Genomic DNA, 12,560 nt, shown 5'->3' with positions numbered 1-12,560 from the left:
AATCCCCATTTTAATTATGAAGAAGCTAAGAAACCTTACTTACTCACTAAAATGGAGGTTCAGTAATATGGACAAGGTCTCATATTTAATTATGGGTAGAAATAGAATTTAAACATAGGTCTATTTTATTCCAAGTTATACCCTTAACCACTGCACTATCTACCTCCTCATTAAATAGACTGTACATTACTGTGGGTGGAGTTCAAATTCCAACTCTCTTCCTAAATGTAAAAATAAAAAGAAAGACTAAGAGCAATACAGTCCACCTTTGCCTCAGTTTACTTTATAATGTTCAGGATTGAACCCACATCTGTTGAATTGTAAATTAATGGGATCTTTCCCAGTGTAAAAGGCAATCCTGTGAGATGTATTTTGGAAGATGAAACATTATAATTTCTGTTTATTAAAATAGTTAACACAGGTATGTGGTTCAAAATCTCAAGCATTACAAATTGGTATACAGTGAAATACAAGACTCCCTGTCTCTTCTGTCTCTCCGTTCTCCACTTCCCCAGCTCTTATCCTCTACAATATTCTCATGCTTTAAGAGCTCAGTGGAACAGAGTATTTGAAATGAACGCTTTCCTGGAACATGCCTGGGATGTGTGATTTCTGAAGGTATATTCTGACTGATATTCCGAGACAGATATTCCCACTGTGTGATTGTTTTAAGGCTGGTTACTCTACTCTCTTTGTTAAAATCATAAACTTCCTACTGTCCCACTTATGGCACCTAAATTACTACCCTTGCCAAGATTCCAATACTTTTTTTGGCAGAAAATTTTCATTTATGACAAGATCCCCAATGACTAGGGGTAAAATAAAATGAGATAAATCAAGTGAGAAAAATGATACCTTACTTATTTTATTATCCTTGTGATTTTACATCGATGACTCTCAATCCTAGAGGGGTTTAGAAAGAATTCCAGACAACCTACTCTAGACAAGTCCTACCCTAGCCTAGACAAGCGAATTTGAATTTATTAGGGTGGGGCTATGGAGCTGTACTTTTGGGTATGATATCCTACATATTTATATTAAAAACTTAAAAATCTGTGAGTGATTAAAAATTTTTTAGTTATTTGTAAAGTTAAGAATAATGCTCATTATTTTTTCTGCCACTTGACAGATGTGGTCGTATGATTTTCATGGTTTATCCTTTCTATTCCTTGCTTTTTAAAAAAGTTTTAGGGAAGTTTAATTTACATACCGTAACATTTACTCATTTTAAATGTACAATTTAATGATTTTTAGTACATTGGCAGAGTTGTACAACCGTCATCAGGGTCCAATTTTAGAACACTTCTACCACCTCAAAAGGATCCTTGTACCCATTTGCAGTCACATCCTGTTCCTACCCCAGCCCCAGGCAACCGCTGATCCACTCTCCATCCCTGTACACTTCAAACAGCTGTATTTTTAAAAGCACTGCAGCTAATTCAGATGCTCAGTAAAGGTTGAGATCTATTCCCTTGGATTTTCCAGCAGACCTTAGGAATATTAACTATATCAAAATCTTGATCTACAGAAGCAGTTTTTAAATTAAACAAGATTGGGCCAGGTGCAGTGGTTCATGCCTGTAATCCCCGCATTTTGGAAGGCCAAGGCGGGTGGATCACCTGAGGTCAGGAGTTCAAGACCAGCCTGGCCAACATGGTGAAACTCCATTTCTACTAAAAATAAATAAATAAAAAAAAATACAAAAATTAGCTAGGTGTGGTAGCCCACCCCTGTAATCCTAGGTACTTGGGAGGCTGAGGCAGGAGAATTGCTTGAACCCAGGAGGCGGAGGCTGCGGTGAGCCGAGTTTGTGCCATTGCACTCCACCCTGGGCGACAGAGTCAGATTTGGTCTCAAAAAAAAAAAAAAAAAAAAAAAAAAAAAAAATTAAACAAGGTTGTTTCTCAATTTCATGGGGCCCTCAGATTACTCTAACTTTAGATCCTTATTAAAATGTATTTTGTTCCTCTTTTCCACCGACAAGTTTTCACTCTCAGATACAGGCCACCGCAGAATTATGTGGTTGGTGGAAACAACCTCTTCCCATCACCTGCTTCTGCTCTTCCACGTGGAGACCAGAGATGGAGAAATCCCAACAGGCAAGCTCAGTGGGCCAGTGCAGTCTTTGTAACACAGTCTTAAGCTCGTTAAATTAGGTATCTCACCTTCTTTTGGAGAAAAGCATGATTGTTCAGGACATTTAGGTGTCAAAAAAGAGCTTCTTAAAGGTACTCGAGTCCCTCTCTGGCTTCTTAGACTTGTGGCACTTGCCCCTCCCGCAGTCCTCCCACTCCAACCCCCACCCCACGTTGAGAGAAAAGGCTCCAAGTCTGGCATAGTGTCAGCCTTTATCCCTGTGGTTTGACGGCTCCATTGCCAATCTCAGTGGTTCCCAAACTTTGCCACCCGTTAGAATCCACAGGGAGCTTTTATAAATCTATTGCTTAAGCCTCACCCATGCCAATGAAATCAAATAGCTGTGGATGGAAACTAGGTGTCAGTATTTTTATTAAAAAGATCCCCTGTGATTGCAACGGGTAATAAAGTTTGGAGTCTAGACTGTGATGTCCTGTTTTCTAGAAATATTCGGCTTTAGTTCCTACCTCTTTGTTTTCTAAACTCTTTTTTTTTTCCTGGGCTGCTTGACCCCGTTTCCAAGCTGCCACCTGGGGTTCCTGGGTAACCTCAATTCCTCATCTCTGTCAAAACTGAGGGACTTAGAAGACCTTGCGCTAACCTAACATTAAAAGGAAATCTGAACTCTGGGAATAGGGAGACCTTTGTAACTGTTTTCGTGTTCTCCTGTCATCTGGTTCATCACCGAGAAGTGTTTGGCACTTAAGAACATGAAAGAAAGAGATAGAGTATCTGGTTATGCTCTTAAAAAAATACATTCTAAAAAGACAACCTACAGAATAGGAGAAAATATTTGCAAATCATATATTTGACAGGAGTCTAGTGTCCAGAATATACAAAGAATCCTTACAACTCAACCACAAAAGGATAAACAACCCAATTAAAATATGAGCAAAGGACTTGAACAGACGTCCTTCCAAAGAAGACATATGAATGGCCAAAAAGCATCGGGAAAGGTGCTCAACACAATTAGTCATTAGGAAAATGCAAACCAAAACCACTTCTCACACCCTAGGATGGCTATAACAGAACAAACAAAGGAAAGTTACAAGCGTTGGAGAAGATGTGGAAAAATTAGGACCCTCGTCCATTGCTGGTAGGAATGTAAAATGGAGCAGGAAAACATTTGAAGTTTCCTCAAAAAGTTAAAACGAGCAAGTTAAGAGATCTAGCAAGACCCAAGATCTGGCAAAATTTACCAACGTAAGTCAAGAAAATGCTGAAAACCTAATATCACTGTCATAACCAACAGTTATTTCCCCCTCAGTTCCTTCAACAAACACTTACTGAGCACCTATACCAGGTACATAGTAAATTGTACACTTAAAATGAGTAAATGTTATGGTGTGTAAATTTAACTTCCATAAAACTTTTTTTAAAAAGCAAGGAATAGAAAGAATAAACCATGAAAGTCATACAACCACACCTGTTGAGTGGCAGAAAAAATAGTCAGCATTATTCTTAACTTTACAAATAACTAAAATTTTTAAATTACTTACAGATTTTTAAGCTTTTAATATACATTTATAGAATATCACACCCAAAAGTAAAGGTCCCTGGCCCCTGCCTAATAAATTCAAATTCAACTTGCCTAGGGTAGGACTTGTCTAGAGTGGGTTGTCTGGAATTCTTTCTAAACCCTTCTAGGTTACTACAGAGTATAGTCAGGATTGAGAGTCATTGATGTAAAGATGGAGCAAGTCCTCTGGGTATATATTCCAAATAACTGAAAGCAGGTACTTAAATACTTGTGCAGAAATGTCTACAGTAGCAGTATTCACAGTAGCCCCAAAGTGGAAGCAACAAAAATGCTCCTGAACAGGTGAATGGAAAAACAAAATGTGGTATATGCATACAATGGAATATTATCCAGGCATGAAAAAGAATGAAACACAGAAACATGCTACAACATGGATATATGCTACAACATGGACACATGCTACAACATGGACACATGCTACAACATGGATACATGCTACAACACAGATACATGCTGCAACATGGACACATGCTACAATATGGACACATGCTACAACATGGACACATGTGACAATGCAGATACATATGACAACATGGATGCATGCCACAACACACACATGCTACAACATGGATGCATGTTACAATATGGACACATGCTACAACATGGACACATGCTACAACATGGATGCATGCTACAACACAGATACATGCTACAGCAAGGACACATGTCACAACATGGATACATGCTACAACATGAACACATGCTACAACATGGATGCATGTGACAACCTGGACAACATGGACACATAGTACAACATGGACACATGGTACAACATGGATGCATGTGATAACATGGATGCATGGTACAAAATGGACACATGCCACAACACAGATACATGCTACAGCATGGACACATGTCACAACATGGCTACATGGCACAACATGGACACATTCCACAACATGGATACATGCCATAACACAGATACATGGTATAATATGGACACATGCCACGACACAGATACATGGTACAACATGGATACATGCTATAATACAGACACATGCTACAGCATGGATACTTGCCACAACACGGATACATGCTACAACATGGAGCCTCAAAAACATTACGCTAAGTGAAACAAGCCAGACTGAAAAGGTCATATGTGTACGGTTCCATTTAGCTGAAATGTCCAGAACACACAAATCCATAGAGACAGAAAGCAGATTGGTGGTTGCCTGGGGCTGGGAGGAGGGAAAAATGGAAAGTGGCTGCTGGATGGTTACAGAGTTTCCTTGGGGTGATGAAGATGTTTTGGAACTTAATAGAGGTGGTGTTTGCACAACATTGTGGAAGTACTAAGTGCTATTTGTTTGTATACTTTAAAATGGTTAATTTTGGCTGGGCGCTGTGGCTCAGGCCTGTAATCCTAGCACTTTAGAAGGCCGAGATGGGTGGATAACTCGAGGCCAGGAGTTTGAGACTGGCCTGGCCAACATGGTAAAATCCCATCGCTACTGAAAATCAAAAATGAGCTGGGCGTTGTGGCGTGCCTGTAATCTCAGCTACTCGGGAGGCTGAGGCAGGAGAATCGCTTGAATTTGAGAGGCGGAGGTTGCAGTGAGCTGAGATTGCACCACTGCACTCCAGCCTGGGTGACAGACCAGTGAGACTCTGTCTCAAAAAAAAAAAAAAAAAAAAAAAAAAAAAAAAAAAAAGGTTAATTTCATGTTCTGTGAGATTCACCTTGACTTTTGTTAAAAATGAAAAAATTACATTCTAGGTTGTTAGAATCCCCCACCCTCCACATGCCCTGGAAGCCAGTTTGCTGTGTTCTCTGGCAGTTATCTGTGGGTCCTTCACATGTGTGGGAAGGCAAATAACAGGACTGGGTACCATCCAGTTTATGGCTTGCTTTTTAATCATATCACTCCTATGTAAGTGTCCAATAAAATGTCAATCTTCAAATAATCCCAAGAACTGAGGAAGCGTCATTGGAAAGAAGAGAACCATTGGAAATACAGCGCTATGATGTTTTATTTGGAAGACCTGGTGGCTGACACTGCAGCTGTCTTTGAGGGCAGGCTACTGACCAGCCACACGTCCCGCAAGGTCAAGTCCCCTTGACCAGAGACTAGCATGGTGTCCTGCATTTCAGTTGATGCCCAAGAAGGGCTTGAATTGAATCTGTTAATTTTTTTTTTTTTTACTTTATCTTCTTATTTTCTTTTTTTTCTTTTACTTTAAGTTCTGGGATCCATGTGCAGAACGTGCAGGTTTGTTACATAGGTATACATGTGCCATGGTGGTTTGCTGCACCCATCAACCCGTCATCTAGGTTTTAAGCCCCACATGCATTAGCTATTTGTCCTAATGCTCTCCCTCCCCTTGCCCCCCACCCCGTTTTTGAAACTATTCTGAGGTTTTTCTTTGCTCTGTCAGCATCATGATCTGCCTTTGCTGTGAAGGCTTCGGTTGTATTTGTAGGCACTTGGTGTGGCACCTGGCATAGAATGGGTGCTCAGTAGGTGTTTGTTGAAGGAACTGAGGGGAAATAACTGTTGATTATGACAGTGCTATCAGGTTTTCACCACTTTCTTGGCTTACGTTGATAAATTTTGCCAGATCTTGGGTCTAGCACTTAAGTTGTTATGAAGCAGGGATTAAGAGACAAAAGTAATAACTAACTTTGGTTCCAGAAGACTCTGGTTACAGAAAATCTAGATAAATCCCCCTTAGCTAGGGTTTCCAGATGAAATATAAGATGCCCAGTTTCATTTGAATTCAGAGAGACAATATGTCCTGTGCAATATTTAGGACATGCTTGTACTAGGAAATTATTCATTGTTTATCCAAAATTCAAACGTAACCAGGGATGCTGTATTGTAATTTGCTAAATCGGGCAACTCTGCCATTAAAGGGCTGCATTGTGACTGGCTGTGAAACCCCCAGCTCCAGGGTCCCGGCCTGGGTCCAGTCTCTGCTCTGCAGCTAGAAGGGCAGGACCCTGTTTGGCCTCTGTGAAATCTCTGTACCTTTGCCAGGAAACAGTCTGGTTGTTATGTGAGTGTTTCCAGCATTGTTCACACAGAAATTATTCAGGTATGAATCATTTGGCCCCATAGTTGGTTGTGTTTTGATTTTTAATCCAATATGGAAATCCATGTTATCTTGTTTGTTTTGACGTTAGCTGTGGCTCGGTCAACCCAAGAGTGTGGCGCAGAGGCTTTGGCGTTTCTCTGTAGCCCGATACCGGTGAGACACCTCCTCTTTACCATGAGGCTTCACTCTTACTTTTCCTTTTTCCTGCTGCCTTGGCTTGCTGTGGGAGGTGGATGTTGTCAGTGTGTATGACCCGGGCCACCACAGCTGTGGCTGAACCAGAGGTGGGCCAGGGGATGTGATGCAGATCACCAAGAGCATCTGCCACACCCCCTGAACACTTTCGGGAAGAGAAACATCAGTTCCCTTGAAGGGCTCCTCTGTCCATCTGCCCAGCTATGTGCTAATGCGTTTCATCATTTTCATCCTCAGTGTTCCACAAGCTGGACATGAACTCTCACATGTTTCTGGTGCTGTGCGAGGTTCCTGGAATCTACAGACGTCTAAGATGTTGTCACTGCCTTTGCAGAACTTAGAGTTGGCAGTTAAAAACTTTGTAAAAATTGTGATAAAAAGCATAAAATGTAAGATTTACCATCTTAGCCATTTCTTTTTCTTTTTCTTTTTTTTTTTTTGAGACAGAGTATCACTCTGTCACCCAGGCAAGAGTGCAGTGATGCAGTCTTGGCTCATGGCAATCTCTGCCTCCTGGGTTCAAGCAATTCTCCTGCCTCAGGATCCCCAGTAGCTGGGGTTACAGGCTCACACCACCAGGCCTGGCTAATTTTTGTATTTTTAGTAGAGACAGGGTTTCACCATGTTGGCCAGGCCGATCTCTAACTCCTCACATCAAGTGATCTACCTGCCTTGGCCTCCCAAAGTGCTAGGATTACAGGTGTGATCCACCACGCCCGGCCCATCTGAGTCATTTCTAAGTGTTTGGCAGTGTTAAGTCCATTCACATTGATGTATTGCCAATCTCCTGAACTTTTTCATCTCCCACACTGAAACTTTGTACCCATTAAACACTGACTCCTCATCTCTCCTTCCCCCTGGTCCCAGATAACCACTGTTCTCCTTTCTGTCTCATCTATGAATTGGACAACTTTGCATACCTCATGTAAGTGGACTTATACAGTATCTGTTATTTTGTGTCTGGCTTATTTCACCTGACATAGTGTCCTCAAAGTTTATCCATGTTGTACCACATGTCAACATTTCTTTTCTTTTAAAGGCTGAATTATATTACACTGTGTGTCTGCACCAAGTGCCACTCCGCTTTTTTCAGTTATTAGCCCCTGCTCTGCCTGTGTGCCAGAGAACACTGTAAAGGCATTTAACGGAAGTCTCTCCATCTCATATTCTTGGCTGCCCTACCATTGTTTCTGGTGGGCTTCCATTTGGTTGAATTTCAAATGCTTGGAGCAGCTAGTATTTGAGGTCTCCAATGGATACGTGATGGCAGAAAGGGATAATGCATATATATATATATATATATATATATTTTTTTTTTTTTTTTGAGGCAGAGTCTCACTCTGTTGCCCAGGTTGGAGTGCAGTGACACAGTCTTGGCTCACTGCAACTTCTGCCTCCCAGGTTCAAGCAATTCTCCTGCCTCAGCCTCCCTAGTAGCTAATTTTTGTATTTTTAGTAGAGATGGGGTTTCACCATGTTGGTCAGGCTGGACTGGAACTCCTGGCCTCAGGTGATCTGCCCGCCTTGGCCTCCCAAAGTGCTGGGATTACAGGCATGAGCCACTGTGCCTGGCCTGATAATGCATGTTTGTTTGTTTTGAGATGGAGTTTCGCTCTCGTTGCCCAGGCTGGAGTGCAATGGTGTGATCTTGGCTCACCGCAACCTTTCCTGGGTCCAAGTGATTCTCCTGCCTCAGCCTCCGAAGTAGCTAGGATTACATGCCTGTGAATGCGTATTTTTAAGGGTTAACTTTTAGAACATATGCTTGCTGGGTGAGGTAGTTGTACTTGTTTTCACGCATAGTCTCTCTTGGGAAATTTTTTCAAATATGGGAAACTGAGAGTCAGGAATCTATTATTTTAGGAAGCAAGAGCATTGAATAAGCAGTGAAGAAAGCTGATTTGCTAAGAAACCTGGGCAAACATCTACTTAACTATAAAATACTACAGTTGAGTTTAAATCCCTTCAGCTGTAAATTTGAGTTAGTATTCTGTGCTCTGTGTTGCTATCATATCTATATGATGCTGTTTTCCAAAAGGATTTAAAATACCAAACATTCATGTAGGGGGAAGAAAAATCCTTTCCCAAAAGAAAACTGTGGATAGTAAGAGACTTATGAAGGTTTTTTTTTTTTTTTTTTTGAGATGGAGTCTCACTCTGTCGCCCAGGCTGGGGTGCAGTGGCGCAGATCTTGGCTCACTGCAAACTCCGCCTCCTGGGTTGATGCCATTCTCCTGCCTCAGCCTCCCGAGTAGCTGGGACAACAGGTGCCTGCCACCATGCCTGGCTATTTTTTTGTATTTTTAGTAGAGACGGAGTTTCACCGTGTTATCCAGGATGGTCTTGATCTCCTGACCTTGTGACCCGCCCGCCTCAGCCTCCCAAAGTGCTGGGATTACAGGTGTGAGCCACCACACCCGGCCTTATGAAGGTATTTAACCAAATTCCTTCTCGTCATCATTGCCTCTGTGGTACCAGTTTTTCTTTCAATCCTCTGCTGATTTGCTTGAGTTTTGTCTTTATTGCCACCCTCAGAGGGTAGTGCTCCAATTATTCACAGTATTTTTGACCTCCATATATTTAAGAAATTGCCTCGTTGGATCCCAGGTAAGCAGGGTTCATAAACAAACATAGACAATTTAAGTTTCTTTCTAAAGAGGAAATGAGCAGGCAGTGTGCGTTGGGAAATCCTTTTGTCAATGCACCAGGTGTTGGCTGCTTTTCTCCAACAGCAGCCAAAACCCAGACCCTCAGGAAACAGAGGCCAGGAAATCCCTCTCCCTATCAACCCAGAGAGTGGCGCTTCCAGCCCACGGCTGTGAGCATGGGGATCTTCTCCTCCATCTTTTCACCTTTGGCATTTTACAGAGCAGTTGGCTGCCATCTTTCCCCATGTGATAATTGTCTAGGAAAAGATTGTATGTTTGTGACCAACAACCACGTATCAGGACATCACTAAGGACATACATTTTGTTCTCTTCAACTCTGATGCACAAGCTATAAAGTACTTTGTCATTACCCAATAGGATCAGTCAGAGGAATATTTACGGGCACTTATAGGCATTGTTCTTAACTTTCTTTAGAGTCCTTGGAGAATGTGGCAAAATCAATGCATCCTTTCTTCAGAAAAAAATGTACATTTACACTTACGTGCAAACTTCTGTGTATAATTTTAGGGGACTTTCAGACAGCTACTGACTTCATTATATTTTGTAAAGATTATTCTTTTTTTAAAAAGATTATTCTTTAAGTATACTGACATATGTATAACGTGTATATATATTGAATTTCCTGTTATGAAGGTCTGTCCTTTTGAAATATTATTTGTTTTTATCAAGCTCTCAGTGGCATAGAGAAAACTGTTATGACAAAATGTGAACTGTATGTTATCAAAGAGCATTTTTTCTTTATAAGTTGCCTTTCATAATGGACAAAGAGTATAAAAAACTACTTGTGAAGTGGAAGAGGATGGAGCTAGTATGTATTGAGCACCTACTGTCTGCCAGGCACTACGCGGGGCACCTTACATATGAGATCTCACTTCATCTCAACAATGATTCTGTGACTGTGGAATTGTTCCCAGGTAACAGACGTGGGACTGAAGCTCAGGAATACTAAGTCAGTCGTTTTCATTCAGTCACACTCTAGAGCCCTCTCTCTTTGGTATTCTGTAGTTTGCAAAGATAACACAAAACTTCTTGCTCTAAAATACTGGGCTTTAGAAAAGAAGAGAGCCCCTGGGATCCCTGGTGGCCTGAGAGGCAGGGCAGAGTCAGTGAGGGGAGGAAGAGTGGGAGTGAATGTTCCCGAGGGCAGGAGAGGCAGTTGTGTGTCCCTGGGTTTGGCTTGCATGGGACCGCCAATGCCCGCATGGAGACAGGAAGATGGCATTAGAAGACTTGGCCTCCCTCAAATCGGAGCAGCTGCTCCAGCTCGCCATAGAAGTGGGCAAGAAGGAGAGAACACGAAGGAGGAAAGAGACATGGGTTCTCGTTAGACAAGTGGGTCAGATTCTTCCTTTTTTTTGGTCTGCACCAATGTCTTTCCTTGCAGTCTTCATTAACCTGTGACTCTGAGGACCCTGTGGGTGACATTCATTTTTGTGCTTAGGAAATATCTGTGGTGGTCGGCAGGGTGAGCCCCCATTCACAGCAAGGAAAAACGGAGTGATGTTCTTCTGCTCTGGGATTTTGGTCAGTAACTGTGGAATAGCCCATATGAACCTACTTAACAGATTTTTTTCCTCCTTAATAAAAAGATGATTCTATTTTCTAGAGATGCTCCTCTGGAATTGCTCCCAGTAAACTTAACAAAAAAAAGTAGTGAAAAATTTATTGGGTCACATTTACTGTCTAGTTCTTACTGGGTGGTGGTTGGCCTCAGGAACTAGGCTCCTTGGTGAGTAACCAAACTGAGAATCAACCCATTCTTTGGGTGTGTAAAATAAGCCCATTTAGTTGAATCTCATGAATTTTCATCATGAACTAGTAAAACCAGAGGTCACTAGGAAACCAAAATAATCATACAGTATCCTTCCTCATGGTCCATATCAAAGGGCCTAGTCAAGTGAATGATGAAGAGAGAAATTATACTTTCTAACCCCCAGTGCTTTTACTCAGCCATGAATGGTGTTAATTCAGGGACCTTGTAAAAAGCATTTTCACGAGGGAGATTGGAAGCAAGACTAAGTAGGTGCATGCTGGCAGCATAAAGACAGTCTAATCTAATTACTGTAGAATCTTAGAGATAATCTAAGTGCTGCCTAATTGCATGCAACACATTTTATTGACTCTTTTCTATGTGTAAGGCACATAGACTGTGTGTAAGGTACATGCCTATTTTCTATGGGCAAAAACAGGAATCACCCTGAGGGCTCATTAAAACACAAATGGCGGAGTCCCATCCCCAGAGTTTCTGACTCCAGGTTTCTGGGGTGGGCCTGAGAATTGGCATTTCTAGCAAGTTCCCAGGAGCTGCTGATGCTGCTGGTTCAAGATCACACTGTGAGAGCTGCTCTACACCCTCGTGGTGGGGGGATTATTCCAGGGTTCACTTGAGCCCTTGTCATGGGATGGGTTGTGAAAGCGGCCGATCCCAACAGGACAGCTTTCTTAGGGTTCACCGACACTGCGCTGAAAAGTGCCTCCCAGAAACTCTCTCCCTGGTCCTAATTCTGCCGGCTGGAATTGCTCTGGACACACCTAATCCTCATTTAATAAATGCCCATGCACATTTATCCTAAGGAGAAGGACAGAGAGGGGTCTGTTTGGCAAACAACATTGTTATGTTCCACGCTGGGGAATGCCTGTTTAATCCACTTTGCTAACAATAAATTTAAATGTTAATAACTGGGGTGTACATACACCATAAAGGGTACAAATGTCATGTGTACAGCTTGATAAAGTTTTACATAGGTATACACTCATACAACTGCCTTCCACCTCAAGACATGGAATATTTTCTCCTTTCCTCAAAATTACCATGTGCTCTTTCCTGGTCCGTAGCCGGCCCTCAAAAGTCAGCACTGTTCTACTCCAGTTGCCATGGATATTTCATGCTCCTCTTGAACTTTATGTAGATGGAAGCAGAGAGAACATGCCCTTTTGTATGTGATATTTTCACTCAAGAAGACTGTGAGGTTCAACCATGTTCT

General features: G+C 41.8%; 1 protein-coding gene across 3 annotated transcripts in view; it reads left to right on the top strand.

The window, feature by feature from the left end:
- The window catches only part of ITIH5 (inter-alpha-trypsin inhibitor heavy chain 5), a 133,377-nt gene that overhangs the window by 61,744 nt on the left and 59,073 nt on the right, over positions 1-12,560 (top strand). The window lies entirely within an intron of this gene.

Source organism: Symphalangus syndactylus, chromosome 10, assembly GCF_028878055.3.
Source record: "Symphalangus syndactylus isolate Jambi chromosome 10, NHGRI_mSymSyn1-v2.1_pri, whole genome shotgun sequence".
Taxonomy (NCBI): Eukaryota; Metazoa; Chordata; class Mammalia; order Primates; family Hylobatidae; genus Symphalangus; species Symphalangus syndactylus.
The sequence above is the reverse complement of the archived record's forward strand: the minus strand, read 5'-3'. Positions and strand labels throughout refer to the sequence as shown.